The following is a 15,284-nucleotide window of genomic DNA, read 5'->3' on the forward strand; positions in this document are numbered from 1 at the left end:
TATAACGCCATGAATAGGGGTACTGACAAATCTGCAAGTGTTGACACCAGTAAAACTTTAGAAATCTCGTTTGGAATCGCATTTGAAAACATATCAAACAGATTCGTCAAAAGATGAAACCTGAAACATAACAAGTCTCTGACGTGTACAATGCAATGCAAAAGGAAATTTCAACATTTGGGTCAACTGGTCAAAAGTTATATCGCGTCAAACAGGGCTTCCTAGAATTTTGAATATTTTGCAAATGTGTGAAAACAATAAACTACCAACTTTGAGGGATTCAAAGCCTAGTCAAATGGACTCCAAACGACTCAAAATCTAAAACATAGGTTATCATGTATGGATACTAGACACTCTCAAAGGGGTAAGTCATGACAAATTTCTGGGTGCAAGATATTTAGGTGCAAACACAACCTCCTGTTGCTGTTTGACATTGGGGCAGAATTGCAAATTTGACAAATGCTCGAAAAAGGACTCCGCCAAATAGCTCAGAATGATGATCTATCTTCATGGAACAGGTAGACAGGATGAATGGAAGGTGTTAGAAACATTAAACACCATTTATGCATTAACTCAACTGTGAGGTACATAGGCTTCATGAAGCATTTATAGGCCTGAATTTTTCAATAGTGCTCAAAATTGACCATGCAATTTTGAGCGCCAACAATGGCTCTGTCTGGGGATGCATGCCCCTTGTGGTCATGGCAAGATTTCATATCTCTGGAAGAAGTAAACCACACATCTGAACATCAAAACTTTCTCGAACAACTTTATTGAAAGCAGGGAAACTACACTATTATGTACACACGATGACTTGAGCCACCGAAAAGTTTCAGAACTCCTTACCTCTGTCAAAAACCTGATTCTCATTTACATCCTTCTGAGGTAAACTGAAATTCTCATTCATATCCTTCTGAGGTAAACTGAAATTCTCATTATCATTTGTTTCACCCAACGTATCAACATTTGCAATTAGCTCAATAGGCAAAACAAAACTATCATCATCTTCATAGTGCGTATAAAAATCAGACATACTTTCTTCATCTTGCCCAACATGACCATAACAACTGATATCAAACTGAAACTGATCACTACTGATTGAAATATGGATTCTTTCAACTGGAAACACAAAGTGCTCATATTCAACTTCATTCAACGAGTTACATGGAGTAGATTGTAACTCACCTTGCGCTTCCATAAATGAAAAGTATGTGAAATCTGACCATTGCCTGCTTGCAACCATGTTACTCTTTGAATCAGATTTATCCTTTGCTGAAACCTCTTCATACTCAAAACATTGATTAGTCACCATACATGAAAATTCATTCTGAAAGTGCTGATCCAAACTATGCTGATCATTATCACTTTCTTCATTAGACTGAATGTCGAAATATACCTTGAGCTTATCTTTACACGACTTATCAACACATGAAGAAAATTTATAATCAAATTGACAATACTCACTATTTTCCACTTTACTACATGAAACATCAAAACAATGTTCAACAAGATCAACATAAAAAGAATCTGAAACAACATTAACCTTCCCTTCATTAACATTCCCTATATCTAGCATATCATCATGTGCAAAGACATTTGAGGTACTGTCATTTACACCTCCAAAGTCTAACAAAGATTGTTCAGATTCTACCTCTTTTTCCATGTCAAACTTTGGGGAATTGATTTGACTGAATGAGAAAGTATTATGAGAGAACATATGAAGATCCTTAGAGATACTTACATACTTTTCAAAATCATGAGCCAACAATTCTGAGATTTCATCGGAGCTCAAGAAGAATGCCTCACAAATCTTCTCTTGGCTATGGTTATCATCTGGACAACATGAAGAACTTACAACAGGAAGATCATTAGTGTAACAATCTGGAAAATCAGAATTATTACAACATTCTTTCTTATCATAGTAATCACTGGATCTACTGTTGTTACAACTTTCTTCAACTTCATATGCACTGTAACAAAATTTATCTTCTCTTTTATAGCCATCTTTTTCATGCTGATTGTTGTTACCTGATTCATTAACATTTGAATCCAACTCTTCACATTCGGAAGACATATTATCTTGCTCTACGGACTCATTGTATTCATTACTACCCTGACTTTCAGCACACTCATTATCATCAAGAGACATAACATGAAATCTATAATCACCACTTTCCATCTCCTCAATGAATTTTTCAATTTGCAAAATTATTTGTAATCTTATAGGTGCTGGCCAATCGATTGAATTGGGTACTGGAACATCAAGGAAAATATTTGGCAGGGAAGATTCCTCACGTCTACAATGAAAAGGCATCTTACTGATTACTGACTTAAGCCTTAAATAACATTGTTCGGCACTTAAACCTTGAGTACTCCCTACCTCAATTCTTATAAGATTTACAATCCTTTTGTAAACCATTTTATTCAACATAGTAATGTTATTACTCAGAGTTTCTAAACTCTTAGAATTTGGCAGACTAATCTTAGATCTGAGATTTGACTCCATCTTACAACAAAATTTCTACCTCTTCTTACTTAGTGCTAAAAATCACTAAATAGAGGCACTGATTATAACATTTGACTTTCATGAAAAGAAAACATGAAAACCAAAATACCTCAAGTGCTGATGGAAAACTTCGATCTGCTGATCTGGCATAGGTGCAAGATTGACAATTCTTTACACCACTGGTCAAAACTTTGTAGAGCCGCCACCTCCTTTCAAGAGGATAAAGAGATCACTGTTATGATCTACTTTTTACATTTCAATTTCTTTATAACAACAAATTGCAAACAACATTATAAAACTTATCAAGAATTTATAATTCCTTTCCAAGAAACTACCAACAGTTTCAGATCTGCCCACACAACTGAAAATCCTTCAAATTTTTTACAATGAAATCAACTAGGAACAACTGGTACAGAGATTTGAGAGTCGCCACTCACTCATGTGAGAAATAAAACATAATTTGTCACTTGACAAATCTGAACCAGACCTTCAATGTAGGAAACTTGTAGATCATTATTATCTTGAAAAGAATTTACACTTTATAAATGAATTCTTGACTCTAAAACTTTCTCAACAGTATTTGCAAACTAGACTGATTGAAGATAGACCTATGACAGTCATAGAACACAATTTTCATCTAGTTTCAACATACTGCTGATAATGAATAAAGCTTAACTGGGGAACATGAAACTTCAGCAAGGAAAATAAGAGATGCCTCTCGCTATAGATTTGCTATATCCAATCTGTTTCATGGCAGAGATTTTGGTTCTTTCTGAATGCAGTTCCCCAGAAGAGTCACCATTTTGTTGGCGACTCGGATGGGCAAAATCCAACTGAGAGTAGGACTAAAATTTTCAATGAACACCAGAGATTCTTGTCCTTTTAACAAAATGGATTGCCATCTTATGTCCCCAACAGAGTCGCCATTTTGTTGGTGTTTGAAAATGTTACCCATTTTCAATTACCCTGATGAGAACAAGATGCATCTAGGGGCAGCTAACTCCCATTATCAATACACCCATTCAGACACTAGGCCAACTATAAGGCTTGAACCTTCTTCTTCTTCAGGCTCTGCAAAACCTAGGTGGGTGAACCTATAGATTCCTTATATGGTACCAGTTGTCAAAGCATAAACTAAATCTATTATGAAGTAGATAAAACCCTTATTTCTCCTGATAAATCATGAAATAAAATCAATCTACAGTAGCTAAATGCAGATCTAGGAACCTTAGAAGCTGAGTGAGGGCATTCTATTATAGCTCTTCAACATGAAAGGGAAAAGCATTTGATTAATGATGTTGATTTTCAACAAATCCTCAAACATTCAACAATATAACAGGTGATCTTAAAACTGATCAGTGCCTAATCCATTGGGCAATTCCATGAATTCAAAACATACATCTGTGACATCAGGACATATCTCATACACTCAAACATAAGATCTACCCAACCACCTTGTGATTCAGATATCAGTGTTCATTCAGGTCTCATTCTCACAAAATATCCTTCTCAAATAACCAGTAACCTTGTTTAAACATATAGAGCATTTACTTGGCCCTTTGGTCCAACAGCAAAATACATCAAACATACAACCTGAAAGGGATGCAAATGGGTCTCAAATATTTGTTCCAAAACCACATAAGACTTACAGATTACTGAGACAGGAGACAAGAACCAGAACAAAACTAGTGAAATTGTTGCTCATATGTATTCATTTCCTTGAAACTATACATTCAGATGCATAAAATTAAAACATGAAACAACCTAATATCTCAGAACTATCTGTATTATCTCTACAATTGCTGTTCACATGAGAGAAATTGCTGAAGAAATATGTGGTATCACAGTATGGGAACATATCAAAACTGGATCCAAAATTTGGTATCTCAATAGTGACTGGTTTTTCTCCAAAGACTGGAACCTACTGGTTTCTCAATAACAAAAAATTGGAACCCTTACAATGATAGAAAGAAAGAATGATATAGCCCAGATGAACTCCCAGATCTGATATGCAATTGCCAGGTGTCCACTTGAAATCCAATCTTCTACAACTGAAAAGACTCTCTCTAACCTCTCTCTTCAATCTGATTTGATTTTCATCATTATATTCTAACTGATTTACAAATATCTCCTCCTGAATGATGAAATCCCTTATTTGCTAAATATCTGATTCCTTATGAAAAAGATAGTGAAAATGAGTTTTTACTAAGTAAATCTGAACCAATTTGACCCTAACTGCATTTTTACTGTGTTTTATCCATATTTAGCTCATTACCATGCCAGAAATCAAAATTGAACATTGACACCTAAATTTGGTTGCAATCTGGAATTCTGAAAGAAAACCTCCTGTAGCTTGAACCAGCTACTACCTGTGCAAAAACCGACTCCGAAATTGGATAGTTCATCTTTTTCCGATTCCAGCGGTATATAACATCGTCAATTTTAGCTTCGAGAAACCCACTGAAAGTCCGTTTGAAAACAGTCTCCTTTGTCATGGCACTCATGTCTGCACTTTTAAATTTAAAATTTGAAAGTTTTAAATTTATCTAAAGTTAAAAATTTAGAAAAAATATCCCCATTTGAAATTCAAAATTTCTGACGTGCAAACCACTTTTGGAAATAATAATTTAAAATTAATACTTTTTTGCATTTCAGTTTTTCACTATGCTTTTTTGGGCCCACTGGGCGCCACCTGAGCTGCCACGTGGCCGCTCCTGATTGGCCGCTCTATTGCTTCATCACCTGCCTACCTCACCCCTGGCCTCGGCCCCGCCGCCAAGTGGCGCAAGCCCGCATTCCCGCACTATTTAAACCGGGTGCAACTTCATATTGCGAGGATGCAGAATGTGTCGTATCAATGCACGTGTCACTTTCTCGTTCAATCATCGTTTTTGGTTCCACATCAGCGTTTCTACACTTTCTCTTAAAATATAAGCTGTGACACAATGACATCACCTCCAGCTAGCATTTGGGTCGGGTCTGGTGCGAGGTTTGCCTTCAAAAGGCCTCTTTCTCAATTCATTACATACTGCACACAAGATATTATTTAACAACTTTAGAAGTCTCACCCACAGGCAATGTGGGATATATGCCATTGACCGTTTTCCACTGCCTGTGCTCTTAGCTGAATCGTTTCTCCTAGCTATGGCTTACTTCAAACAATGCGTGAGCTCTGTGCATGGAGTCTTCAATACTGGCGTAAGGAGTTTCGATTTTCTTTTAAAGTTGAGCCTCCATTCTTATTGCATGGGGCTCTTTTCTATGTTTTTGCATGCAGGCCTACGAATTCTTTTAATGTCGTTGACTGCCTGGAAAGGCATCTTCCCTTCATTTCTGTTCTGGCACCTCATTTATCTACTGTGAGTTCTCTCCATTGCTAGGCATGAATGACCTTTTGCAAGTGGTGGGCAGCTTTCCTTATTCATGGCAGGAGTTCTTTGATTGCATTTTTTACTTACCTGCTTGGCGCTGCCTTCCTCCCATGGCAACATGACTTAAACATGGTTGCTCTGTCATGGACGGCTTTCTTTAGAATTTGCACGATCCTTTATCAATATGTGCCGACTGCCCCCTTTTACACTAGGTGTGGCCTTCCCTTTGACCCCGTCCTCCTTTAAATGGTGCCTTTGCATCGTTGATAGATGCTTTCTTCTGTTATGCGTGAATGGGCTGCTTGACTGCAGGGTTCTTCTTTAAACACTTGGGGTTCCTTGTTTTCTCTAAACTAGCATCTTTTCTAATGTTTAATCTTCTTGTTCTTCACGCCTCCCCTGTCCTCACACAGGTTCTCTCTTCTTGCAAAAATTGGGCTATTCCTTTTTAACATTGGTGTTTCCTTGGTTTGCTTTCTGTTCGTTCAACATATGCGGCTTCACTCCCTAGCCGACCCCTTTTCTTCATCCTGCACGTGACTCTCTTTTGTGAATAACTTCCTTTCCTTGGGGACTTTGGATGCAAAGTTCTTTTCTTAAAACATGGGAGACCCTCTTTACTAGCCAGCTGCTCTACTTCTTTATGCTTTGATGGAGGTCAAAAGAAGCTTTAAATCAAGATTATTATTAAATTGTTCAATTGTAGTTCCCTGAACTTCTACTTGATTACCACCATTTAATTTCAAAGTTTCTTGACTTTTGGTCCACTTCATATGTTTTATGCTTGTAAACAAACTTGACCATCATAAAACTTGTAATTCCATCCGCTGGATGAATCGACCTTCTACTCACACCTCGAGCTCTTCAAAACATGTTTTCTCTCTCCAAGATGCATGCTTCATACAAAGATTTCAGCAGCTTGGTCTTGACAAAAGCTAACAAAATGAAGTTGTTTCGAGAAGGCTCGTGAGACTAACTGACATCAACATACTGGGCTTCCAAAGTGAGAATCTCCATCCAAATTAAGTCATACACAAGACCTTCAAACTCACCATTTAGTTAATTAAGAGCTCTTACCTTGACCTTGAGATTCTATAAACTCAACTTTAATCAAATCTAGGGTACTGACAAATCTGCAAGTGCTGACACCAGTAAAACTTTAGAAATCTCGTTTGGAATCGCATTTGAAAACATATCAAATAGATTCGTCAAAAGATGAAACCTGACACATAACAAGTCTCTGACGTGTACAATGCAACACAAAAAGAAATTTCAACATTTGGGTCAACTGGTCAAAAGTTATATCACGTCAAATAGGGCTTCCCAAAATTTTGAATATTTTGCAAATGTGTGAAAACAATAAACTACCAACTTTGAGGGATTCAAAACCTAGTCAAATGGACTCCAAACGACTCAAAATCTAAAACATAGGTTATCATGTATGGATACTAGACACTCTCAAAGGGGTATGTCATGACACATTTCTGGGTGCAAGATATTTAGGTGCAAACACAGCCTGCTGTCGCTGTTTGACACTGGGGCAGAATTGCAAATTTGACAAATGCTCGAAAAAGGACTCCGCCAAATAGCTCAGAATGATGATCTATCTTCATGGAATAGGTAGACAGGCTGAATGGAAGGTGTTAGAAACATTAAACACCATTTACGCATTAACTCAACTACGAGGTACATAGGCTTCACGAAGCATTTATAGGCTTGAATTTTTCAATAGTGCTCAGAATTGACCATGCAATTTTGAGTGCCAACACTCTCTACAATATTCCTCAATAAGTAGGATCAATCCTTCATGGAGAACAAGCCTGGAGTTTTTTTTCCTATGTACACTAAGGCTGTTTAACAAGGAATGTTTTAATTAGAACAAAAAAGAAACCCTGTCCTTGAATCTAAAGTGATTAAAAAAAACAAAATGGAATTGTGCACTCTTTTAAACCTCCCATCAGGGATGAAATACTCATGAATGTAGGATAAAACATCTTTCCATAGAACCTTAATCTAGTCAAGATCGAAGAAGTCCCTTTCCTTAACCAATTTTCTTTCTTCTTCAGGGTTCTTTACAATTTTTTTCAGGGAAGCATTCAATATTTTATTCTCTTTCTTTAATTTTATTCCCCCAGTAGAGAGCCCATTTTTCTTCAATAAACTCTTCTGTGATAGGCACATAAACCCCATGCAAAGTCATAATTTACCTAGTCCTATTTCTAAAAAATTCTTTGACAATATGGGGTTTGTAGCCATGAAATCTTTCAAGGTAATCAATAACCTTACCTTTGTAAAGAGCATTCCAAAACATCATTTTCTCCTTCCAATGGTTACAGTTCCTAGGCTCTTGCTTCCTTGGCTCACCACTGATTTTGCAACCCACGCCAATCACCAAACTCCTCCAATGAAGAAAGATTTTGCAAGAGAAAAAAAAAGCAATCTTTCTCTTTACATTTTGAAATCACGCACAATATGTGCCAATCTAAGAAGGTAATAATCAAGAGGTATCTCCTTGAAAAAAGAATACCAATATCATTAAAGTTACATCTTCCTTCAAAATTTGAAAAAAACTTAATTAAAGTTTGCATTAAATTTAGCTTCGATTGCATTTGTCCCATCAAGTTGAATGATTTCCTTTAAATCCACTTCCTTGCTTAGGTCATCCATCCACGAGTGGTCTATATATACCCCCTTCTTTGTTGGCAATCCAATCAACAACCCTATTACCCTCACGATAAATATGGGTAATAATAACATTTTCAAAATTATTAAGAAGACTTTTAATTTCTTCAATAATCATTTCAATATTCCAAGTAACTGAATAATTATTATTAAGCACATTAAAAATATTCAAAGAGTCCCCTTCCAACCATAATTTCTAAATATTAGTTTCCACAGCCTTGCAAACAATAAACAAAGCCATTGCCACATCTTCCCCATGACTAGTAGCATTACCAATAGGAATAGCCACAACATCCACCACTCTACAGTTATGATCTTTGAGAATTCCTCCACACCCAGGCTTCCTCAGGTTACCTTTAGTAGATCCATAAAAATCAACTTTAATCCACCCACATGGAGGTGATTTATATATGACTCCCTCTCTGCTAGTATTATCTTTAATCTCGTTGCATCTCATTGGGTGCTTAATATCAAAGTTATCAACATTTTTTTTTTGATTAAGTAAATTTTCTTTAAGAGCCCTAAGGATTTTGTGGCCAACCACCCAAGGACATTCTTTATCTCTAAATATTATGTTATTTCTTTCTTTCCAGAGTCCCCAACAAAGGTGTGGAAGAGAAAAGTCCCAAAGGGAATGAACTAAAGAACCATTTGTAGGGCATTTCGAACATAAAAAATAATCCACAAGGTTACTGGGTTGAACCCATTAAAGATTTTAATACTCCAAAAGGATATTCCAGACACTATAACTAAAACTATAATGAAGGAAAATGTGATTGCTATCTTCATTTTCCTTTTTACATAGAATACATCTATTAACTATGTAGATACCCCTTTTATAGAGATTGTCTATAGTTAGGATTTTGTTTTGAAGAGCAATCCAAAAGAAAATTTCAATCTTCGGTATAAGACCCTTCCTCCAAGATTTGGACCAAGGAGGACATATGTCATTAGAATCAAATTTGAAAATAGAGGCCACTTTATAATTTCCACTAGGGTCAATACCACAAACAAGGGAGTCATCCTTGTCCATATTAAGGAAAAAGGTATTTAGAGAGGTTTGAATAAACAAAAAGTCAAGGTTAATCTCCACAAGATTCACCCATCCATCATTCCTCCAATAGTCAGAAACATAACACCCATAGGTTTGCTTTCTTCTTTCAATAGAAAAGACATCAAAATAAACCTAATTCAATAGAACATCTAGAATCTAGATGTCATATGAAAACTTCATCTTTCTGCCATCTTCCAATTTCCATCCACATCCTTTTTGAAGAATATATTTTACTCCAAAAAAATTCCATATATAAGAAGAGTTAATAATCCTAAGATAATTCAAATACTCAAAGAGAGAATGGGCATTTTAAAGATATTTATGCTTCCATATAGTACTTCATTCCTTCTCTTCTTGATTAAGTCTCCATCTTTGCTTAGCTAACATAGCTTTATTCATACTTTTAATGTTCCTAATACAAAGACCTCCTTCACATTTAGGCTAACAAAATATTATCCCACACAATTAATGAAATTATTTTATCTTTCTTCTGGTTCGGTCCATAAACAATTATTTTGGATCTTATCAATTGCCTCTGCATATTTTACTAGAATTTTAAAGAGGCTAAGGGTATAGGGAGGAAGGCTTTGGAAAGTCAACTTAAGAAGGGTAACTTTACCAGCTTGACTGAGCCTATTTCCTTTCCAACCTACTATTTTTTGTTAAATGTCATTATAGTATTTAATCATTAATATACATATGAAATCACTTGGTGATGACATTGAGATCATGGTTTATTTATGTTCATCATTTTTATATGGGCCGATCTGCCTAGAAAATATGTGATATTGACCACCAAATCTCAAAGAATAAAATTTTAGAAGTGGAGGAACATAGAGATGTGAATATTGGAACTGGAGATCATGATGCCATGGAAGATGATGATCATGCACTAGAAAATTAATTTGAAGATGATGGTACAAATGTATTGATCCATGGCACATTTGGTACTAGCACAACTGATGATGATGATCATGATGATTCTTATGTTGTCCATGATATACCTCTGCTTGAGAATGAAAATATGACCATTTATAAAGGCTCTCAAATAAATTTTCTCTTAGCTATACTATTGTTGGCGAATTTGAAGGTTATGAATGGTTTATCCAACAGAACAGTGTCATGTATGCTAAGTTTTTCATGTATGTCATTATAGTCAATAAAGGGTGAAACATATACCATTAATATTATTTGTATTAACAACACATTATTTTCTATAGATTTATAGGTGCTTTTTTGTTACCACCATCAAATATTCTCCCTCATTCATACTAAGAATGATATGCCATTATGAAATATATTGGAATGTTGTATCAAGCAATAGATGCTTGTCCCAATGATCATATTATTTACCATAAAGAACAAAAATTTATACTAGAATTCCTTAAATGTGATATGAGTAGATATTGACTAAATAAAATAACAAGAAAGGTCCATCACAAGGTTCTTTGTTACATCCTCATTATTCCACATTTGCAACAATTATTCAGGTGCAATAGCTTGACACAATTCATGGATTACCATACACACATTAGAAGTTGAGATGACATCATTTCAATGCTTGTGGATGGTTCAAAATTTATGGATACAGAGGAAAAGTGACCACACTTTAAAGAAAAACCTCAAAATCTTAGGCTGTCATTATAAGTGCACAATGTCAATCCATTTGGAGTGATGAGATATATTTACTCAGCATGAATATTTTATTATAAAAAATAACCTTCCTCCATGGAGGTCAATAAAGAGGGACCACATTATATTGGCAATGATTGTTCCAAATATTCTATCATTCAATAGTCATCTACATTTAATTATAAGTCTTGTAGCAAAATGGTCACAATTATTATATAATGTTGTTGTTCATTCAACTAGCTAAGTACCAAGTTAAAGATATGAACATATATATTGAACCTCTTATCAATAAGCTAGTGAAGTTATGTAATGGCGTCACTATGTATGATATCTCTAGACCAGTAGGATAGAGACAATTTCAATTCCATGTAGTGTATGTATAGGAAATACATGATCCCCGTGGTTGACCCATTTTTGTGGTATGTTATGGAAAATTCAAATTATAAATAATAATTTAGGTTATAAAAATTAACATATTTAATCCAATTATATCATAATCTTGTAGGTCTTCAAACAAAGAGATTTTTTTGTGTGTCTTGTTTGTGGTCCAAAGATGAAATCTCATCATTCAAAAGTTTAGGAAAGCATGTGTTTGATGAATATAGACACTTCCTCGACAAAAATCATAAGTACTAAACTACCAAAAAACATCTTTTCAATGGGAAAGAAGAGACTACATCAAAGACACAAAGAGTGACACCTCACCTATGGAAATTGGATTACAATAGAATTAATTTTCAAGATAATGTCATTCCACCTAATGGTTTATTTTTTGAATTTATATATTTCTATTGTGTTTTATTTTCTGATTATGTAATTGATGACCATGAAGGCCATCAAGGAATTAATGACCACCTTCCAAAGGGACTAAAATGTTATCCTAAATAATTTAGTAGGTTTCCCTAGTATGAGTAGTTACAAATTATGTATTTGTTTGAGAATATGCATGTTGGAATGAATATAACCAAGACATTGTGGAGAATATTGGATAAAAGACGTGAAAAATAAAAAGAAAATCAAAACTTGCAGTGACATTAATGAATCCACCGATGCAATGAAAAATTTCAGCAATGGAGATTGGGTTAGTATGATTTCCCTTTCTTGGTTATTAATGAGAAAACAAAGTGATGCCATAAAATAAGTCTTGAAAAAATAGATTTCCTAGAGGATTTGTTTGTAAACATAAGAAATCTTATATAAAAGAAAAGTGCTTTTAGGTCAGGGTTGAAAATGCATGATTTCCATACCTTCATGAAGATAAGTCACTCTCTTCTCTATTTATAATATTTTTTTAAAACTACATGTAATTTTCATTGTATTATGTTAGGAAAAGTGTAATGATTAGTTTATAATTGTTTCAATACATGCTACCCCTATCTCTCCCTAAGAAAATTGACAATAACATCAAACAAGTGATATATGATCTCAGAAAATACATGTGGTAAGCAATGACATATTTCCATTTATTGTATAAATATATTATAATCATGATTTTTTTTTTGTTATGTAATATATCTCATTATCTCATATTGATATGTTTTTGTGTCTTGAATCTCTTGTATGTGGTTGTCATCTAAAGAAATCCAAAAAATAGATATAAAATATTAGAAGAGAATAATTCCTTGTCTAATGTGTGAAATGCAAAAGTGTCTACCTTCAACTTTTTTCAATGTATAGTAATACTACCTTATACACCAAGTTAGGGAGATTGAATTGTGTGGACCTGTACAGGTTAGGTCACTCTAGATGGTTGAGAGGAACCTAAATTTTTTGAAAGCTTTGGTTTGACAAAGGGCATGCCCTGAGGGTTCTATGGTGGAGAGATATATGGTATACTAGAATATGGTTTACATTACTTAATATCTTCCTAATCTTGCAATAAAGACCCATATAGATTGCATTTGGGATCTCGATCCCATTAATTTTTTTTGAAGCGGAGTTCTTGGTTGGGAAAGGTAGATTGAGGAAAGTGAGAGGTAATAAATTATAAGATATTATTGTATTTGATTAATTCTTAATCTTCTGAATAAATCAGTTGTAAGTGATCTATTTATTTATTGTACAACTACTAGAGAGTGAGAGGCACTACATTTGTATAATGTAAAAAATCAAGATTGCATAACAATGTCAACATTGTGGTCTCACATCAACATAGGAAGGTGTTTCTTAATTGGTTAAAGAAGGTCATCATAATGGAGATTCTAATGTTACAAAGGGAAATATATTTAACATATGGTTTAAGGGATTTCTAAGCACATATAAATTTGTTAATCACTTGTATGTTTATAAACTCGTGATGCAATAATTTTTACATGTTTGACATATTATTATAAGTGAAACACCAAAAGGATATGTTATGCAATGGATATAAATTTTCCATCAAAAATTTGGATGACATGAAGATTTTTTTTGATTATGGGATAAGTGCAGTCTTTCAACTCACTAATATTTCATCTAGAAATGACTTACATCCTTGAGAGTCTCAAAATTGATACTATGGCATTATGGATGATATACTTGAGTGTGAATTTAATTCCTTCAAATTGGTTGTCTTCATCATTAAATGGTATGGGCTATGTCTTAATCAAAATGATCATGATATAAATATTATTGAACATGACAATTGATTTCCAATGATTAATACAAGGTTGTTTGACCTAGTTGGGGATGAGCCCTATGTTCTTCCAAGCCAATATGAGTAGGTATTTTACGTAGTGGTTACACATAAACTTTATTGGTAATTTATTTTTTATACATGATCCAAGAGGAAGGCTTATAAAGTATAATGTGATAGAAGAAGAAGATACCGAGGAAGCAGAATAAGAACAAGTGGAAGATGATGTAGATGGTGATCATGATCGAGAGTTAGTCGATGATGTTCCTGACTCACATTCTCTTGAAGAAGAATATGACAATGATGATGGTGCTATTGACCACAATGATGATGATGTTGTTGCTATTAATGATAATGATAATGATGATGATGATGATGATGACAATGAAAATGACAGAAATGATGGTGGTGATGATGCCAATGGCTATGATGATCATGATGATGAGATGGATGAAGGAGAATAATGACATGAATGAAATACATAGTTATGCGATCAATGCTTATGCTATTTAATATCAATTTCTTGATATAAGTGTATAATTATTCGATCAATGCTTAATTTGATTTATTCATGATGTACCTTTTAATATTTTAATCCATATTTGATGTTTATAGTGGATGTGATAGATATCAATTTATTGTTGGTGCTAATTTTGTGTGATGCACCCTTGGTGGAAACAAGTAATTAACTATAGAAATCATCAACCCAATTTCTATTGAGGGTCATTTACATACACCATAAAGTAAAGGTAAGGAATAAAAAAAATATGTAACGATTATGATGATTGCATATTGTTCATGTTGTCTACTATGTAATTTTAACTATATGTATCATGACTTTTTAGCCAACATAAGATGATTGAATTACATATGCAGGAACCTGAACCCCTTTCATGAACATCCCAAAAAATCTCATGGATGATTAGGTATAAGTCAATACACCCTCTAGAGATTAATATATTTTACCCTTTTCAAAATATCTCTCTCATTTCATTGAGTGTAGTTGCCATAAAAAAGGTATTTGTCAAATGTGTCTTCCTCGTGTGAGGGAAATATAGGAAAGGAAGAAGAAAGTGAGACATTTAGTAGGTACAAATTAGGGAGATCAACTAGAGGTCAAAAGATTATAAAGAAATTTAATAAATACATGAAATTTTTCCTTACTCAAGGGAGGTCATGATCTTATGACAATGAGAGAAAAGACAACTCCGAGGTGACCTTTAGGTACCAACATCTACAGAAGCAACGAGTCTCCAAGGAACTTCCTCTAATATACATTGATGTTTGTGTTAGAGAGAGGATATATTGCATAGCACCATCATCATTACATGGTTTAGGCCTATTTTCTATGGATGACATAAAGGTATCATACAAGAAAGTTATCAAATTGATGAAGTATATTTTCCACCTTGTTACAATTATAGT

The sequence above is a fragment of the Cupressus sempervirens genome, chromosome 9 (assembly GCF_028749045.1).
Source record: "Cupressus sempervirens isolate cs-2001-9-10 chromosome 9, ASM2874904v1, whole genome shotgun sequence".
In the NCBI taxonomy this organism is placed as follows: Eukaryota; Viridiplantae; Streptophyta; class Pinopsida; order Cupressales; family Cupressaceae; genus Cupressus; species Cupressus sempervirens.